Genomic DNA, 19,780 nt, shown 5'->3' with positions numbered 1-19,780 from the left:
AAACCAGATCAAAAGACTTAATGTTTGTGACCGAGTGTTGTTATTGCTTTGTTTTATTCTGGTTAGTCTGCCCTTTCTTAGCCTCAGTGACTGATTTAGTTCGCTGGACATTAGAAATCTTGTTGTGTGTAGCAGTGGGCGTTTTAATTCGCGTTGACATATTTTGTGACCTATGTCACTGTGACTTGTGACCAATACTGGTCTCTTTCAGATAAACTCTGAGTAGCGGTTAATTTTTATGAAACTAGATGTGCTGATGCTGGTTGATCATTCAGCAAAATTCTGTCTTCGTTTGTAATGGTATCAGGTCGATTTTTAACTGCAGCCAACTTTGAGCAAGGCTGTGTGACTTCAAAATCTGGAACCATCGAAAGCCTAAACGAAACTTAAAATACCTCTCTTAAAATTTGATTTACGTCACTGCATATATAATTGACAGCTTTATTAATCATTTTGAAGTCCTGTCTTAACTGTTTATTTTCCTAACTCTAAGCTGATGTTTTTTCTTTTTTTTTTAAAAAAAAAAAAGAAATAGCCCTGTTTACTAAGCACAGTGATTAAACATTTATTAAGTTGCCAGAATGAGACTTTCACTCTGAGGCGGAGTGTGCTCTGATATGAAACATCCTGGCGGTTTAAAACCCTACGCTTGACTGCGACTCGAACTCGGGACCTTTACCTTTTGCTTACAAGTGCTGTACCAACTGAGCTACCCAATAACGATTCACGAGCGTTTCTCATAGCTATACTACTTTTCTTCTAAATGAGACAGTCACGCAAGTTTCGCAGGAGAACTTCTGTACAACTTTTCTTCCAGCAAATTTCGCAGGAATCATCTGTGAAGTTTGGAAGGTGGGAGACGAGTTGCTAGTGGAAGCAAAACTGTGAGAATGGTCGTTGTTCTTGCCTGGGTAGTTCAGCTGGTAAGCCACTTTCCCATAAAAGGCAAAAGTCCCTATGTCGACTCTTGTTCCCACACGTGGTTTTAATCCACTAGGAAGCTTCAGTTATTAAGTGGACTTTAAATTAGTGAGAGCTTGAGCTAAATTTCATATAAGCCTGGTTTTTACAGTAGTTAATGTGTTTGATTTTCGTTAACCTGTTACTTTAGCTCAAGTAAATAGTTTTGCCGAGAATATGTGAGAAACGAACTCACAATTTATTGTAACATGTTCTGTGTTTAAAAGTTGTTTTTAAGTACGTGTATCAACTCTTTTGGAGAAATGAACACCTAAATCTTTCTGGATCTAGATCTGATTTCTCTTATTTTACCGCGATAATCGTTCCCGCGTACGTTCAGCGCAGAGATAAAAATATTTTGACATTAGGAAGAGAAAATTGTTGATTAAAATTTCGTCATCAATGAAAGTGTATTTGTTTTAATGAATGCTATTCCAAATCGCCTTTTACGTCAATGACGCTTGCACCTTCATTTCGTGAGAACAGAAATGAGAGCCACTGTTACGCACTTTTCACATTTTTTCCATCAGTCTTGTCTGGCAAGGATGCTATATTGTGCGGGAGTACTGTAGAATGGCACGACCAATCACAGTAGAAGTAGTGCCTGTAGTAAATTTGAACTGTGCAAGGGTTTGGTTAGTTTTCCATACAAACTTTTGTATCTGACCGTTTCCATAAAATCATACCTAAATATTATAGTACAAATAGAAAATAAATAAAGGGGAAAGAAAACGACAGTTAAACATTTCTATTAAGGATCTCGGTCGTCCATATTGTTCATGAGCAACTGCCACTTGGCATGTCACTCAAATCTGTTCTCTAAATTTGTAATTTGTCTCGATATTGTGTTGACTGCACGAAATAATTCACGATATATGCATATTTTGTGCACAGCTTCTCAGATTGTCAACTAAATCATTTGTATGGAGAGGCTTTCAGAAATGTACGGAAATTTGCCTGCTGGCTGTGCACACAATTTTCAGGCGAAAATTTCTCTTCCATGTTTTGTTTCGTAGATAATTAACGTCGGAGCTCCTTGTTTACAGGAACGACCTCTAGAAACGGCCTGTGGGCAGAAAAGGGGGCCACGCGGGTGACTTCCTGGTTCATGTGAACAACACGTGGTGGGTGCCTACAGGGGAAGGCGTGCCGCGCACACTACGCTGTGTGCCGAGAGCAAGTACGCCGCTTTCAGAGTTACGACCGTATTTCGGTTGCTTCACTAAAGAAACTTTTCGTGTAATTTGCGATCAACGTAGTTCATTTAGATGACGTAACTTCATAAAATATTTGTAATGTGATCTTTTGTATATGAAATAGCTGAAAGAGACCCGCTTAGCCGGGACTTTATTTTGTTTTGTTTCCTGAAAACATTCCACATCACTCGAAATAATTCGATAACATCGTGAAAATGAACATTCAAACCATTATTAGAAAGGAACATTTCTCGCTCAAAACTAACGTCAATGCTCCAGAATACTTTTCATTATTCCTAAATCCACTTAATTACTCAACAGCTACCTATTTTGATATAAAGTATTCCAACATTTGTTGACTATTTCTTCACAGAACGTCGAGATCATTCCAAAACATATGACAATATCCAAAAAGTTTTGGGAACAGTCAATAATATTGATGAATTCTATTCCAGAACATTAACGAGAATTCTAGAAATTACGTTTGTTCGTCCCCAACGACATACACTTGCAAAAATGTAAAGATCATTTGTGAATCGTATGACAGACTTCTGCTTTAATCGAAATGTTCTTCAATGCTCACGGTCGCAGCACCAAATGACATCATTTCAAAGCAAGGATTGTATGCCCTCATATTTTGTAACTTTTTTTTTAGATCCAGAGATTCTGTAATTATCTTATAAACCCAGTAGAGCTACCTCCAGTGGTGTTAATCGAGGTTTTTTCATTCAAGCAACATGTTCCCGGTTTTCCACTAATGAATTTCTTATCGCCATAGAAATGAGATGCTTGGTCCATTTTGTCAGTTGCAACTGAAACGTCCCCTTAGAAAAATTTATACTAGACTGTGCTTAAACTGACACACAGTAATTTTAGCGCAACGCAATCTGACTTTCAAAAAATCCCTACGAAAGAATGACCCTGACTAACAATAACTTATACGTTTCACAAATCACTTACCTCACAAAAATCTTCGTTACTCAAGCTACTGCAATACAGCGAGCGCCACTACTGCCAGCTAAATAAAAGATTCAAACTACTGAAGGCACTAACTACTGATAGGCATAGTTAGCAAATGAAAGATTTTAATACAGAACAAACAATGTATTTACCTTAATAGTCATAATATATATATATCAGTTCGTGACACCAATTGTTACAAATTTCAAAACTCCGCCATCTCTCTCCCCACGTCCACCACCGCTGGCGGCTCACCTCCAACTGCGCAACGCTACGCGCTGTTAGCATCCAGCTGCCGCTGCCCAACACTACAATGGCAGACAACAATGCAAACCAGCCACAGACTGCACACGGCACAGCCAGTGATTTTCATACAGAGCGCTACGTGTCGGCAGCGATAATAAAAAAACTTAAACAGCCTACTTACATAGCCCCCATGCTCCCCACAAAAAATTTTAGAAAATGTTTTGGGCAGTGGCCAATACATAATTGTTAAAGAAATTTTCACAATTACAATAACAAAGAAATCATTTGCACACACACATCGATTCAATGTTGGTCAACAGCTAAAATTTTCTCACAGTCCACAAATACAGTCCTGATCATTCATCACAGTAAAATAGCAGTGTTTTTCTCAATGTCTGAGCAGTAAAAGAAAATGCACATGGACGTGGTGGATTTCCATGCTGTCTTGAACAAGTACTGTTGTCCTTCCAACGGAAAGACAGTGCTGACTCTTGACATGCAGACAGGTAATGGGCCACAACATAGCAAACCCACAGCAGAGTTAGTAGAAGTTTTGAAGAATATTGGTAGGTAGGTCATCACAGAGCAGACCCACTATAGTCCTGGTAGAGACTATGGTATTGGTGGGCCACAAGAGGTGCAGACCCACTGCAGTCCTTGTAGAAATGGCTCTGAGCACTATGGGACTCAACTGCTGTGGTCATTAGTCCCCTAGAACTTAGAACTACTTAAACCTAACTAACCTAAGGACATCACACACATCCATGCCCGAGGCAGGATTCGAACCTGCGACCGTAGCAGTCGCACGGTTCCGGACTGCGCGCCTAGAACCGCGAGACCACCGCGGCCGGCTCCTTGTAGAAATAGTGGTATTGGTGGGCCATCAAAGATGCAGACCCACTGTAGTCCACGTAGAGACGGCCAGCAGCCATCTGTTTGACTGTGCAGGCGCACAATCACCATTGAAGAGTCTTGCGGATAATATAACAAGTTCATAACCACCACTTGTATACTCACAAAAATTGTTTTAGAAATGTCCTTACAACCAGCAATGCTGTTATCCAGTCCCTTACTGAATTATTAACACACGTTCAAACACTATCAGTCCCTACTTCTCACATATTTTCCCCATACTATGACCAACAGAAATGTGTGCAGTGAAATGCAACTTACAAATTACTTAATTTGTTGAACAGGTGTGAATTACAATTTTATAACATGAGAATACAATAACAAAGGTACAAAAAACATCATTGAAGAACATAATAGTACAGATAACATTTGCAGTAATACAGGCTTTACAAAATAATGGAAATAACATATACATCAGTGTTACAGGAATTGTGACAGGAGCACATACATAAACAATCAGAATAAATTTCGAAATATCAACTTCACACATGAGCATTAAAACAGAACAGATAAATAATGTCTTAACATCTTTACAAAGTAAATAACATATTATCAGAAAAATTCTACAACGTAACTCTCATCAGATAAACACATAAAGACAGGAAGAACACAAATGCCCAAGGGTACACAAACACATAATGGGATAACACAAGGAAAGGGCAGGGTTTGTTTTACTGCAGTATTTTGCAAACAAAACTTTCTTTACTTCTCGGAGTTCTCCCTTCGTTCTTCATTATTTCCAAAAAGTCCTATCTATACCTGCTTTTGTACTTTTCTCATATAACCCCTCAGTGCATTTCTTCAAATCCATCGCAACTCATTCTGTTATATAGGCTACCCCTGTTAAGCTAACTTAAATCTACTGAGCTCAGATGCTTAACTAAGGGACGAGGCAATGCAGCAGCACAAAAAAATTTACACAAACAGCAATGATAAAAAAATGGAAATTGGCGAAAAAAGGCAGCAATATTACAACTAATATAAGGCAATGCGCAGCAAACAAGAAAAATAAATCAGTAATAAAATTGGCTTAACATAGTAATACAAAGTGACATTCAGGAGCACTATGCATGGCAAACAGCAGCAGCAAATTGCTGTAACTTATACCTAAACATGACAAAGCTCAAGCAGAAAAAATGTTACACTAAAGACAACAATGCAGATAAGGACAATGTCTATTCACATCTTAATGTCTATGCAATTAAAGTGGTGCACCACAAAAACTAATGCTACAACAAATTACCAAGTACTGAAAAGAAAATTATATATACAGTTACTGTTATTAGTCGCTTCTTATTGCTCTTTCCATTCCAAGAGCTCCTTTTTCGAAGAATGTGGATCATAAAATAATTATTTAATAGATCTGTTGACAGAAAGTGTTCACATTAGCAAATGCATTTAATTTTATTTTATAAAACCAATGCTGCAACACAGCTGGAAACCAGATATCAAATGAAATAAGCAACTATGAAAGGCAAAGCATAAAAATATCATTCAATAGTCATGTGACATTTCATAACTTAGTACAAATTCTCTCAAATCTCGTAGAAAGATACTTGTCATTATCAGGTGTGCAGAAGTAAATAAGTATCTTTCCAAGTAATGAGCGTGTCGTTTTTGCGACGCTTTCTACAAAGGAATGCCAATAGCGAGGATAATGGCCTCTCTTTTTTTTCTTGTGCCTCTGAAAGGCACACACTAATGGCTTGTTTCCTGGTGGCTGTCGCCCAGCTGGGTGCCCACGACGCATTACGTGCAGGTGGTCACTTAAGTTTGTTACCGAAATATTTACGACACCAGTTTCCCCTACAGTGGCAGTCTCATATAAAAAAATTCACAGGTCAAGATTTTGCGGTAAAAATCTGTAGAAATAAAATCATTTAACCACTACTCATTATTCCTTACCTTATTACACATATGTATATTCGTCGACACTTCTTCAATATGTCATCATAACAGATACGTAGCATAACCAAATAACTCATATAGCATCAGCTTAAACATACCTCAGCAGCATAATTCACATCGTCGTCGTAATAATAACATCATAACACCTCAGTCAAATCTCAAAAATGTCATGGCTTTCTGCAATAATTTCAAAGCCTAAAAAAAATTCTCTGCTCATGTCAAAAGTGTCATCTACCTCAAACGTACTTTAAAAATCATGATCCCATACCAAATACGCCATTCAAATCTCTCATAGAATCACAATGGTTCCAAAAAAGTATGAACAGCCCACAAAGTACAGACCAAATACAATTTCATAAGTGTGAAATTATCCAACTGTGTAATTGCGTAAACATGTGTCACTGACGTAGTAAATAAAAAATGTTTGTCTCTCATTTAAATTATCACATAGCTGTGTAATTCCGTATTAGAGAAATATGGTACCAATGTGTAGAGTTGTATAAGCAAATACCATATTAGCTAGGGCTCCTTGTGCTTGCCAAACACATGGTACACAAAGTAGGCGTGTACCCCCCTGAGGATTAATGTAATTACATCCTCAGGTGTTACAGATTACAGCAATGGAATGGAAATGTATCACGGAAAACCTTTGTATCATTGTACTTCAAACATCTTTAAAAATAAATGTTTTAAGTACAAAATTAATCACTCAAATACGTGTAATGTAGCGATAAACTGTGCGTCTTGTTGTAAGATAATTATGTGGAAGTGTCGTAGTTATCGTCCTCTGTAAGCAAAGTTCTGCTGAAGTCAATGTACTTACCTCATAATAAACGAAGTGAATTGCTTTGCGTATAAATATCTTAGTTATTACGCTTATTGCCGTGATGAAGAAAGTACTGTGCTGTAACGTATTGCTGTGCTATGGAAAAGGCTGTCTAATTGTAGCTATACCACAAAAGTTACCACTAAAACATGTTTTACTTTCCAGAATAATTCAGAAAAACTGTGCAGATATGAAACAGATACACCGCAAAAGCACAATGTAAATTGTGTCACACATTAGTAGCGTCGTGATATAATCGTGTAGCTATCAAAGAAACCAAACGCTAAGTCATCTTTAATCTCACAGAAAGTACTTAAAATAAAGAATGTCTTTTCAACTGAACCAAAATGTTGCATTAAAACCTCATTAACAGTATGTGTTCTAAGTATGTAAGCCTTATAGTCGTTACGTAATCCTGCAACTAACAAGCAAGAATGTACAAATAACAACACTGTGTCGTCTGTTCACTATAACAATGCATTCGTAATTTCTGTTTAAAAATGTTCCTTAGGTTCTAGACTGAATAGTTAACTTCAAAACTTTGTTGCATGTTTACAGTTTCTCAGGGTGACAAAGCATACTAGAAATGTGAAGTGAAATGTTTTAAAGCAAAGACAAAGTTAAAAAGCAGATTATATTTCAATAAACGGTTTTACATGTGAAATGTGGTGTAAACCTTTACTCTTCCTAGTACGTAGAGTTTCAACTTGAACGCAATTATAATGCGCTATATGTCGGTAAAGAATACTGGAATTTCTCCCAAGGTTAGCGTCTATGTTATTTTTCTCTGAGCCAGCCGGCGCACGCGGCTGCCTGCGGTGCGAGTCATTGTCTGTCTCTTTGTTGGCGCCCGCCGTTATTGGGATTAGGAGACCTAACATCTACAAATTTACCTTGCCGAGAGGGCCCTGCTCTGTTTGAATCCCGCCAGTTCTGATGCAATTCAGGTCTGTCGTTACGATCATATCGTCTGTCGTCATGTCGGTAGATTCCATAGTTCCTTTCTTGTCGGTCACGTGGTGGAGAATTTCTCTCTGAATCGTAACTGCGCGCTAGACCGTTGCGTCTTAAGTTATTCTGTCTCCCTTCATAATAATTATTTTGGTTCCCATATTGTCTGTTTCTCTGATTGTCTCTGTGATAGTCACTACTGCGGAGAGGTGATCTTTCCCTGTAATTATTACTACTCTGCCAACGGTTGTCATACGGATGGTGTCTGTTTTGGTCACGATTTGTGTTGTGAGAATAGCCTTGTCGTGTCCAGTTATTGTTTCTTTCATCGCGGAATTGCGACGGATGTGACCTGTAATTGTTGTGTTCCTGTTTTCACGTTCCGCGATTGTCAGTGTCAATATCTAATTCTTGTAAGAGTCCCTGAAAAGCTTCAATGTCGTCTTTGTAACGACCTGCCAAAATAATATGCCGTAAATGTTCAGGCAATTTGATTAAGCAAATGCGGATGAGTTCTGACGGGCTGTATGGGTTTGAAAGATACTGATTCTTATGTCTTCAAAATATTTCACAAGACTTGAAAATTCAGATTGTTCGAAATTTTTCATCATTATGATGCCATGTTTTACTCGGTCTTGTGTGGCTTGAGACCAATATGCTGAGAGGAAGGCATGGTAAAATTCTCCTTCACTGTGGCAATCGTGAATGACCGATCGCATTCGACAGCTGGTTCATTCTCTAAATAGCCACACATAAATTCTAATCTGTGCCCTAATGACCAGTTGGGGGGAAACAATGAGAGAATTGATGAAGCCACGCTTGTGGATGAATGTCGTTGCCAGAATTCTTAAATGTTTTGAATTTACCTGTAGTAATGAACAGCTTATAGTCAAAATCATCGTGTCGGCGGGTCGCATGTCGGTCATTGTTACGTCGTTTCGGCGGTTCCATCTCAAAATTCGGTGTACTTTGCCAATTTCTTTCATAATCTCCAAAGTGCCCTGTGTTATTATTTTGTGGCAGTTCCGTATTTTTATGTCCCTCTTCCCGTATTGGTGTGCGAGAGTCCTCTGAAATACGTAATTCATGTATTACCTGTGTCAGCTGATCTTGTACTTCCCGGATTTCTCTTTGGTGTTGCGTATTAATTTGATTTTGATTTTGTTTGAATTTCCTAATTTGTTCGAACTCTTATGTGTCATTAAAGACCACCGGTTTTATGTCATTCAGATTATCATCTACCTTCGTACATAAATTATTTAGCTGATCCGAAAGTTCAACTAATTTCTCTGATAATGAACTAATGTCCTCCATGTGTCTTTCTGAACCAATTTTCAGAGTATCCACTGTGTCCTTTAAGTTTTCTTGAGTTTTTGCAAGTTGCGTAACCGAATCGGTAGATGCAACTGAGTCAATTTTAGCTTGCAAGGTCTCATGATTTTCATGAACAATTGTTTGCAGTTCTTTTATGGCTGCTTCGTGATTCTGTAATGCGTTTTCATGCCGCGAAAAAATAGGTTGGAAATGCTCACAAATTTGTGTTTTTCGTCATTACAGACTTTTTGACATTTCGATTCGATTTTATGTAATTCAGTAGTTAAATCTTCATGTGTTTGTTCAAGCGTATGTTCCACTGAGTCTAGCTTTTGAAGGTTTTGCTCCATTGCGTCTAACTTTTGCTTTGTTTGTCTCAGATTTTGTTCCATTGTGTCTAACTTTTGAAGCTTTCGCTGTGTTTTTCTCTGACTTTATTCCATTGTGTCTAACTTTTGCCGTGTTTGTCTCTGATTTTGTTCCATTGTGTCTAACTTTTGAAGATTTTATTCCATTGTGTCTAACTTTTGAAGCTTTTGTCCCATTTGTTTCTGATTTTGTTCCATTTGTTGCATTAAATGCAATAATAATGTATTAGTGTCTGGAATCTGTTTTTCTATGCTTTTTGCCAGTGCATTTTCACCGGCAACATTTACATTTTGACAGGCAGAAAATGTGTCTTGACTCATTTGAGAAAATGGTGAGGACCCATAACCTAAGTCTACAGTATTTGCAATGTAGTGTTCTGTCATTTCGGATTCCTGAGGCGAGCTGTTGCCGACTGATCGATCGATAATAGTTCCCTGTTCACTACTTGTTTCATTGTCTACACCATTATTAGCCGCCCGCTCCATTTCCCTATGCACAATTACCAAATTACTACTTCGAATGTCTGTTAATTCACTACACAGTGGTGCTGATAAGCGACGCTCGTTGTCACTATTATTTCTCAGTTTACTTTGGAGCCTAGTGTTACGTTTTTCACACGCCATTATTGTCACAATATTTCACACGATAACACATAAAAGCACAATTTGAAGAGCAATAATAAGAGAACACATTAACATAGCACTGAAAATAATATCTAGTTAATTGCAAGCGAAGCTGCGAAATACTTGATGCAAATCTACATGCATGCCACAACTTGAAACGTCCCCTTTGAAAAATTATAAAAGACTGTGCTTAAACTGACACACAATATTTTTAGCGCAACGCAATCTGACTTTCAAAAATCCTTACAAAAGAATGGCCCTGACTAACATTAACCTATACCTTTCACAAATCATGTACCTCACAAAAATCTTGGTTACTCAAGCTACTGCAATACAGCGAGCGCCACTACTGCCAGCTAAATAAAAGATTCAAACTACTGAAGGGACTAACTACTGATAGGCATAGTTAGCAAATGAAAGATTTTAATACAGAACAAACAATGTATTTACCTTAATAGTCATAATATATATATCAGTTCGTGACACCAATTGTTACAAATTTCAAAACTCCGCCATCTCTCTCACCACGTCCACCACTGCTGGCGGCTCACCTCCAACTGCGCAACGCTACGCGCTGTTAGCATCCAGCTGCCGCTGCCCAACACTACAATGGCAGACAACAATGCAAACCAGGCACAGACTGCACACGGCACAGCCAGTGATTTTCATACAGAGCGCTACGTGTCGGCGGCGTTAATAAAAAAACCTAAACAGCCTACTTAGACAAAGTGTTTGTGTTTGTTGGTGTCTTAAGAAAGATCATAGATACTGCCAAACAGTTATCTCCACTTCTTCCGGTCTGCACTTCTCATATGTTAATTTTCCATTCCTGCCTTTAAGATCGTTGTTTTATACGATCTTAACTCATTGTAATTCTGTTTAGTTTATTTTCTAATCTTGTTTCGTCAACAGTTTCTCAGTGTCAGTTTCCTGAGTCCCTCACTCGTTAGTCCTCTCAAATTTCATCTCATTGTTCACTTGTTTTCTCTCAATATATTCATTCACTCAGCTAGTTAAGCTAAACACGCTTCTCGCTCCTAATGTGTTTCACTTCTTCACTATTCTGTCTCATTCTTTTCAGTTCATCATAGGCAAGATATTCTCCTGCTTTATGTATAGATATGTTGTGCAATGTTGTTCTAACATACTAAAATTCCACTTAATATACGCAATCATCTTTTACTTCAATTAATTTCACTTTCCATCATTTTCATTTTTGTTCGATCCACTCTAATAGGTTTTCAGAAACCATACGGAACTGTTGTGCATACGTGGAAATGTCTGCCCATACATCAATAACAACGTATGGTGATATGTACTGCTGGCAGGTTGTTGGACTATAACTCTCTCAAATGCACTGAAGGTGGTTGTTACAGCTGAATTCTAGGTAGGCACAAATTTAAAAAAAACTGGGTTGCGACTGACTATTGGAGTCCTGTCCTCCCTTGTGATTTCCAATACTGAAGTCATTGCCAAAAACACCCTTCTCAATTTTAACATGTCACTGCGACATCAAGGTAACGTAATATTTGACAATATTCTCCAACAAACTGAAACATTTTAGAACATCTTAAAACATTATCGTGCTGAATGAGGCCAGGCCGATCAGGGCAAAGCAATGTAGTGTGCGAATGAGACAGACGATAACCTACATCATGGGGAAACCCCATAAGAGCTGTTTGTGCCCAGAGAGGAGGAGCAGTGTTACATATGGCGGACCTCATATTGGCCATAAAGGGAAACACTTATGAAAAACATTTAATTCTGTAGTAATCCAGGAAATGAAACCACAGTAATTTTTAACTACCATCTTTCCTAAATTTACATGGTGATCCCAATAAAACTTGAACATTGATCATATATAGACCAATTAAAGAGAAATTAAGAAATTTTGTAACAAAGCCCTGTATGCTAAAATCTGAACGCTTTGGTCGATCTTAACGAACGAAATTGCATATAAATTCGCATAATTAAGATGATAAATGTTGTAAATATCAACTCTGTAACTTTTGTAAGTGGGCTGTTTAGGTTTTTATATTGGTAACGCCACGTAGCGCTCTGTATGAAAATCACTGGCTGTGCTGTGTGCAGTCTGTGGCTCGGTGGCATTGTTGTAATATTCGCTATTGTAGTGTTGGGCAGTTGGTTGTTAACAGCGTGTAGCGTTGCGCAGTTGGAGGTGAGCCACCAGCAGTGGTGGATGTGGGGGCAGAGATGGCGGAGTTCTGAGAGCGGATTATCTGGACAGAGACAGTAACTTTGTAAGACTGGATATCATGAACTGATATATATAATATGAATTTAGGACAATATGAAGGTAAATACATTGTTTTTCCTCTATCAAAATCATTCATTTGCTAACTATTCCTATCAGTAGTTAGTGCCTTCAGTAGCTTGAATCTTTTATTTAGCTGGCAGTAGTGGCGCTCGCTGTATTGCAGTAGCTTGAATAATGAAGATTTTTGTGAGGTAAGTGATTTGTGAAAGGTATAGGTTAATGTTAGTCAGGGCCATTCTTTTGTAGGGATTTTTGAAAGTCAGACTGCGTTGCGCTAAAATTATTGTGTGTCAGTTTAAGCACAGTCATGTATAATTTTTCTAAGGGGACGTTTCACTTTATTTACTTAAAAGGTATAATAAATTTAAATTATCAGTACTTTCAGTTAAGCATTAGATAATCATTTCCTCCACACAAAACACATTGAACGATGACGGCATGGCCGGAGCGGTGGTCTAGCGGTTCTAGGCGCTCAATCCGGAACCGCACGACTGCTACGGTCGGAGGTTCGAATCCTGCCTCGGGCATGGATGTGTGTGATGTCCTTAGGTTAGGTAGGTTTAAGTAGTTCTACGTTCTAGGGGACTCATGACCTCCCAAAATGCTCAGAGCCAATCTTCAAAGAGAGAGAGAGCGAGAGAGAGAGAGAGAAAGAGAGAGAGAGAGAGAGAGATGACAGCATGACACCTTATTGAATGATTATGTAATAAAATATTTGCTGTAGGGTTTATTGCACAATAGTTACTTTTGTTCTTTATTTAGTTATCAGAAAGCACACTGCGTGCGAGGCTACTGACCGTGACATTCAAAGTTAAGAAGGAAATTGTATTGGTTTTATGTAAAAGAATTTAACGTTAATTATGTGATGGATATTATTGGTTCTGGTTTAGACACCAACGGGTGCAGTGCCGATTGAGATGCGAAAGCGTACAGCCGGTCTTTAGGTAGCTAGGAACGACTTGGAAAATTTCACGTTGTATGGTATCGTGGGACTCAGTTTCTGGGCGGTGTGCAGCCGCGTGCATTGTGTGAAGTTTTGGACTTTTACTTCGCGATGAGATTGTGAATGGTCGAACTGTGTCAAATGGATATGCACTCGGGTGTAACAGTTACTCTAAATACGACCACTTTCGCTTTTAGTTTGCTCTCTGAATAAGCATTATACAAACCAAATCGCAAGTGTGTGGCCTACAACATTTATGGGTCGTTAATTTAGCTCCAGATATTATGATTACTGCTATTATATGCTATGTTAACTTCGTATGTTTCATAAAATTGCGCAAACTTCCCATCAGCCAGACAATTTAACCAAAGGGTCACAAGTGTAATGCGACAAGTGCAGTTCAACCCGTAGAAGAGTTTAAGCCAAGACTTTTCGGCGAAGAGGAACCGTCTGCGAGCCAGAACATCTTTGGGATATAAGATCGCAAAATACAGCGGTGAATGGGCGGACGTCTGTTTGCGGCCTGGAGATCTGGTGGAATGGCTCTTGCCTTGCGTCTCTTGCGCAGGAGATGATTGGTATCTTATTATAACTTGTTTTTTTCTTTCAGACTTCCTCTTCCATGTATTAGTTGAATAAGGTTTGGTATAGATTTACGAAATTTATAGCTGTAGATTTAGTACACGATATTCTGGGTACTTCTTTTAGGCTTAGAATTTCTTCAGCCAGGCGATCATTTCCATATCCTCTTGTTCATTCATTACATTAACGCTTTCCACGTTAGAATTATTTTAAAACAAGTCTCAGAAAGTATACTACGGTGCTACGGTGTGAATAGGTGTACCAAGTCAGTGACTGTAATCCTTTCTTTGTTCTTTGTGTAACTTCATGTGGTGTCACTGCCGTCGCATTACTGCTGAGCATTGTATTAATGACTATTACTTCTTTCAATTGAAACACGATATATATGTCATCCATTTTCGAATTGTTTTTCTTTAACAGGAGATAGCTAATGAGTAGTGTAATGATTCTTTGTCTCGTCAGCATGTGTAACAAAGCCTAGAGTATTATCCGTTAGACCGTTATTCAGGCCGCTCCTTCTGTTCCTGCAGTAGAGTAGGCGAGTACAGCGGTCGTTTGTGAATTAATTTTACGAGCTCGAAACAGGAGGGACATACTATCAGTTATCCGAGTGGTTAATAGTTTAATTCATAAGTTTATTGCTTGTCTGGGTATTTACTAAGCACAGTCCAGCGTTCTGATAACTGTGTCGTGTGAAGTCTTACCGTCTTTGGTACGGATTGTGACTGCCGTTGCCACTTTCGGATGCAGGCTGAGTTGGTGACCCTGCACTCGCAACTGCAGGCTGGCCTCCGTCACTTAAACTGGGGCTGTTTCCAATGGACATAACTATTGGGGATGAGACTTGGGGATCCTAGGGACACCCTGCGTATCGCAAGTGTCTCCCGATCGGTCCATTACTGTTGATGCCGCAGTTAATGTCTATGTTGAGATTGATTCCTCACCACTTATCGAGAGAACCATTCCAAGGTGTGGCAGGAAGCAAAAGTCTTTCCATGTCGCCGATTTTAAAAAAAAAAAAATAATAATAATCTCCCTAGTTCGTCTGAGAAACAGGTTTTCAGGCGCTATCCGCGGCTGATCGTCTGATACAGATCTTGAGCCAGAGGCAGTTTTAAAGGACTCCTCTCAGCCTTTAAGGTCCAGGTAGACACAGAGGGTGAGATTATTGGTAGCTGGGACCTCCAGTGAATGATAGGGGCTTAAGGCGCCTCTTAGGGACATGGCAGCCAAGCTCAAGAAACCCAGTTTTCACTCTGTGCGCATAATAGGATGAGTTATCCAAGACGTGGAATGGGTCTTTCCAGATGCCATGAAGGCCACAGGTGTAGTCAACTGCAAGAGGTGGCTCATGTCAGTACTAATGATGATTTCCATTCTGGTGTGGAAAAGATTCTCTTTATTTTCGGGCAACTGGTTGAATTGGTAAGGACTGTCAGTCTTTCTTGCGAGATGAAGTCAACGTTCACACCTGTAGCATCGTCGACGGGGCCGATAGCGGACCTTTGGTACACCGCCGAGTTGTGGCTCTGAATCAGAGGCTCGGACGGTTCTGCAGATACCTCGACTTGCTCCATAGAATGCTTGGGTATTGGATTCCACTTCATAAAGGGGCGTTCAATAAGCAATGCAACATATCTTTTTCTTAAAGTACGTCCTTTTTATTTAGGATTCCAAACACCGCATTTTTCCCACTCTTTTGGCTACACCATCCTATTTATCAACACAATACCCATTCTATTCGATGGCTTTACGTCACATAACTAGGAGGGCTGACTCCGGAACCAACGTCCTGCTGCATCAGTAACTTCCTCGACATCCACATATTGCTCTTCATGGAGTGCATCTTTCACTGAGCCAGACAGACAGAAGTCGGAAGCTGCTAGATCTGGGTTGCATGATGGACGAGAAAGAACAGTACAATGAAGTTTCGTGAGCTGCTCTCGGGCCGTGAGGAAGAGAAACTTCATTCTAATACATCGATCACCTCGAATGTGAGCTGCACGTTCCATTATTGCAGAGCCATACTGTGTGCGTCTGGCTGGAAAGTTGGGAATCGGACAGGTTACTACAACCTTGTTGCGATGATGACAGACGTCTTGTCGAACGACTGAATGTTTTTGGATATCGATGATGCTCTGTTTTCCCTTAAAAGAAATTAAATGAAGCTCTCTTCTTGGAACATACCTCCTTTACAGAATATGTATAGCGCCGCCATTTTTCGAAACTTTCTGAAACTATAGGACCTGAAATGGCAATATTCCACGATTAGTGTTGTTGTTGTTGTCTTCAGTCCAGGGACTGGTTTGACGCAGATCTCCATAATACTCTATCTTGTGCAAGCTTCTTGATCTCCTAGTACCTACTGCAACCTACATCCTTCTGAATCTACTTAGTGTATTCATCTCTAGGTCTCCCACCACGCTGCCCTCCAATACTAAACTGGTGACCCCTTGATGCCTGATAACATGCCCTATAAACCGATCCCTTCTTCTAGTCACGCTGTGCCACAAATTCCTATTCTCCCCAATTCTAAGTAGTACCTCCTCATTAGTTACATGATCAACTCATCTATTTTTCAGCATTCTTCTCTAGCACCATATTTCAAAATGTTATATTTTCTTCTTGTCTATAATATGTATCGTCCATGTTTCACTTCCATAAATGGCTACACTCCACACAAATACTTTCAGAAAAGACTTCCTTACACATAAATCTATCCTCGATGTTGAAAATCTAGTCTCTTGCATTCTTCAAAACTTTATTCTCTTGTAGCTCCTTCTCTTCAGTATATTTTTGGCAACAGATCTCTAAATTTTAGAGTTTTACTGCAACAACGTTGATGCAATAGTATTCTAGAAACCTCAATAGTTTGCACACCTCCATCTTATCCTGCGTCCTTTATCTTAGTTCAGAACTTCCCTTTTCTTTGTAGACTCCTCCAACTTCCACTTCAACGAAAAAATTTCTCTCTTTGTGAAATTGTTACCTTTCGACTGATTACCACCACAATAACGCCAGTCAATTACCCTTGACAAAGTCCGTTCACTTGTCACTCTCCTGATGACAAAATTTTAGCACGTGTGAATTTTTTTAATTGCGCAAAGCATGTGCACTCTACATATAAATTACATACAATTAAATTTATATGAAACTAACTACACAAATTCATTTGAGATACTACGCCTCATTGATATTAAAATATTAAATAAATAGAAGCAATTAAGAAGGTGTAAATAATTCATTTTCTAACGATGTTATACTGTGTTGTGATAAAAGAAAAACAAAAAATGCATCTGTTACTGCCCTCATCCCTCCACCTTCCTCCTCATTGCATGCCTGCATGCTTAGCTGAACTAAAAAGGGTTTTGGCAAATGATACAGTCCATTTAGACTTGCAAATAGCAATGTGGCACTTAATTTGAGATTCCGTTACTCAATGCACTAAGAGAATGCAAAGACAGAACTACAGTCATTGTGTTTTGACGATGAACAAATCTTCCTGTAATTGTTGGTAATTGATACAGGCAATAAAGATCTGTGTAATTAATCTGAGAATCAATTTTTCCTTGCACCAAGTGGGTAGAAAGATCGAATAGCAGTCGACTGCACCTTAACTGGTAAATTAGATCAGTAGTGTCAATGAGTGAGGCATCTGTAAAAGACGTACAAGTAACAGGGAAAAATAAGCAACATAATTTTCTAAATATCAACACAGTTGCTGATTTCTCTTCAGACTGACATGTCGGCTATAACTTTTAAATTCATTGAAATTTTTCTGGATATTTCCATATGCAACAGATTCATACGTTCAATTCCAGCACCTTCAAGTGCTACAAGTACGGCCTTCATAGTACAGTTTTGTAACTGAAATGAATGGTAACTCTTTCTGATGTAGTTGACATGTCCGGTGACCTCCATCACACAATCATTACCTCCTACAGCCGTAAATTCCAGTCGTTCCTCCTAGTCGTAATAAATATCACTGCACACTCCTTCCAGATTTTTTCGTTGATCTATTTTTTATTTTGATTTTTCCATGTAATACCGCTTGTAAGGTTTAGGGGGTTTGTTTTTGCTTGCTTATTCTTGAATTGAGAAAAGCTGTGTGAGGTGACATGACAAGTTTAATGCAGCAATATTACTCACCATATTACAGCTTTTCACAAAGTTTTCAACTCGCCAACATAAAAGCAGCGCAATGGATAATGCATCTTCCCAACATCACAAAGTGAAATAAGTTTATAAACAACAATGTTAAGTATTAAATCACTCAAAGAACATTAATCTTAAGCACAATTTATGATAGTTATGATGTTGGTCAGTACTGCGAAAATCATCCGACTCCGGTTCAAAGTTCGGTACTATTTAGGATGACAATCATGTCTACGGTGATGATTAGTCAAGTGACAAATTTGTGCGCAAGGTTACTCAAGGCTGCTCGAGTTTACAGTGGACGCAAGCTGGTAAACCAACAAAGTTTACGCCTCTGCACGCGACATTTACCTTAAGCAGCGATGTGCTGCTGTCAACAAGGCCGCTCTCTCCCAATGAAATTCGTACAAAACTAATCTGGCCTTTGCTGAACCTTCCAGCCGAAAACTTTCCCTATGTTTCTCGTTATGCGAGAAAACATGTACTCGGCCCTAGTCCTATTATGTGGCGATATACACTCTCATGTTTGGAGCAAAGTGCATATTACAGCGCCCTCTCAGTTCTTGCAAGAACAGTTAACTAATTTGGCTGGTTCGTTTCTCTACAGTCTCCACACCAGTTTCTTCTCTGCGTCGTACGGAGCGTTAAGCGCTCCGTTCTACACTTGACGCCAGTTAAGGGAAGAGTCCAATACACACAATTTCTCGCTTGTCCTACTCATGGCAGAACAGCCTCCCTCCACTTGGGTTCCTATTTCAAATCATGGATTTTTTCGACCAACAGGAGCATTCCTCTTATTTTGTAGAAACACCCTCTACCAAATAACGTCCCTTCTATCAAACTACGTCGAAACTTCAGTAGTATTTTCCTTTCTAGTGCGTTTCGGCCAATCGGACATTTTGTGCCCGATCTAGACACCTAATGTACATTTACCTCTCCATGTGTCGCACTCGCTGGACGAAAATGCATCTTTTGCTTTTGTTCGTATCCCGTTGTAATTTCGAAACGCAGTTTTCTAAAGCTTCTTCTCTGCCCTTGTACCGATGCCCTCGCTGCAGGCGGCTCTCCAGCTTGAATCACCTGGCCCGGGGTCGCTGTCCTCCCTCGTGCCACCAATTTAAATGGTTGCCGGCGTAATTCCCGCAGCACGGCTTCGCTACGCCGTTGTGGAGCTGCCTTTTCAAATCTAAAAGCGACTCGACTCACGTTTCTTGTTCTACCTTCCGCTCAAAGATGTGCATTCTATAGGAATGGTGTGTTAATTACCGTCGATTGACTGTCATCCCGTTTTTGCATTACATATTGATAGGCAAATGTTCTCATAACTGTCGTTTTACATTAGATGTTATCTTCACCTTCTTATTGCAATTTGTAAAGTTCTATGTAATGTGCGAATCTGACCATTTATTCTGCCACCTTACATATCCTCCTCCTCCCGTCTTCAATTTTCTGGTTTAGTAATTGATTGAAGACAGTGCAAAACTGTTTCAACTGCTGACTTTAGCAATTGAGATGTTTACTGACCAGCTTCCTATCTTAAAATATAGAGTAATTTAC

The sequence above is a fragment of the Schistocerca gregaria genome, chromosome 3, assembly GCF_023897955.1.
Source record: "Schistocerca gregaria isolate iqSchGreg1 chromosome 3, iqSchGreg1.2, whole genome shotgun sequence".
NCBI classification, from domain to species: domain Eukaryota; kingdom Metazoa; phylum Arthropoda; class Insecta; order Orthoptera; family Acrididae; genus Schistocerca; species Schistocerca gregaria.
Note: the sequence above shows the minus strand (reverse complement) of the source record.